The sequence below is a fragment of the Bactrocera dorsalis genome, chromosome 2 (genome assembly GCF_023373825.1).
Source record: "Bactrocera dorsalis isolate Fly_Bdor chromosome 2, ASM2337382v1, whole genome shotgun sequence".
NCBI classification, from domain to species: domain Eukaryota; kingdom Metazoa; phylum Arthropoda; class Insecta; order Diptera; family Tephritidae; genus Bactrocera; species Bactrocera dorsalis.
Genome location: NC_064304.1, coordinates 39,625,158 through 39,626,884, shown reverse-complemented (window position 1 = coordinate 39,626,884; position 1,727 = coordinate 39,625,158).

Genomic DNA, 1,727 nt, shown 5'->3' with positions numbered 1-1,727 from the left:
ATCGACACTCGCTGAACGTAGTCAAAGTGCTCGTCGTATTTACAAAACATTCACAATGATAACACTACATACATAGGCCCCCTACACGAGTGTGATACACAGACATATGCCTCACACATAGATACTCAGCAAAATTACCACCGTATATGTGAAGGCATATGCGTGTATGTTTTGAAGAGCCAAAGCGAAATTATGGCTGGTGGTAAACCGGTTTTTATTCTTCTATATTGTGTGTGTACAATAAATTCCCTGCAAGTGCCGGTGATGGGATAAAATGCAAAAGCTGAACAAAACCGGCAACGAACGAAGTTTTTGGCGAAGAAAACCAGAAGTCAAGCCAAAGCAAGAAGTCATTTCTATGATACATACTGAATGTTATTAAATAAGTACAGAAATTTTTGCATGATCTAATGTACCTATATTTATGGATAGAAAAATATTTAAGAAGAAGGAAAGTTCTAAAAAAACTAAACATAGATAAATGTGGTTATTTAATAATAACTCTGGAAAATTAATAATTGTAGGTATGAATACAGATTTTCTTTTCTTTTCCGGAAAAAGTTGAACAAGTTTTTCATAATTAAAAATTAATTTGATAATACGTTTTTGGGTTTCTCTAAACCAAAACAGTTATAGCAAAAGGTATGTTTTGTAACAAAAAGTACAAAATCGAAAGAACTTATACAAAGACTGCATAAAGTGGCTTATAATACGAACCCTTTTGATGATAGCTCTCTACTTAATTGTAAAAAGTTGAATTTAATACTTTTCACCATCGCTAATGCGCAATAAATCGGCTTGTAACCAGAGCCAATTCGGTTTTAGGTAACTAATACTTATAAATTCAATAATTTTTTCTCAATGCAGAATACTCGTATATCAACTTATAACCAGAGCCAATTCGGTTACGGGTTACTATTTATTTAAAAAAATATAATTCATTAATTTTTTCCCATCGCTAATCGATAATACATTCAAATAAACACCTTCACACGAGTGCAAGTGCCGAGTCAAATTTTATCTATGTAAGTAAGTTCTTTTGAGTAGAGTAGTATAATCTAAGGGCTTATAATGGCCGGCGTCGAATGGGTGGGTACATGATAACTGCATATTCATACATTGACATTCCCAATATTGAAGTAAAAAATATAGCTTTAATAAAGCGGTGAGCATGTAGTTATAAACTTGATGTAAAGAATATATTTTCAAGCGTAAAGAACGCACGTATCAATAATAAAGCAATAAAAAATTAAAAGAAGCTATTACTTCTTATTATTATGACAATTTTAAAAGCAACACTCAAGTTTCCTAACTTCAATAAGGTGCTATAAACGAATTGAGAAGTAATTCGTAACTTTAGAAAGAGAGAAATTGAAAAAAATGAGTTACCAAATATAAAGTTTTCATGATTTTTTTTAAATACCAAAATTTTTGATTTTTTTTAATTTTTTTCAACATTCTTTTCACATACTACATATATACTCGGGAAATGTTAAAATATGCTTTGCTTTTAGCAAATACTCCTACTTTCGCAACGGTATTTCTAAAACGAATCCGAATATGCCAAGTTTCACTACACTAAAATTTAGTGGGGAATTTTTCATGGCAAAATATGTTAACAACAATAAGAACAATGGTGCTTTGAAAAAAGCTTTCGCCAACACATGCGCAAAAGTGCGTCGGAAGCAGAGAAAGCTTTGCCAAAGCTTTTAATTAAAATAGGGAAA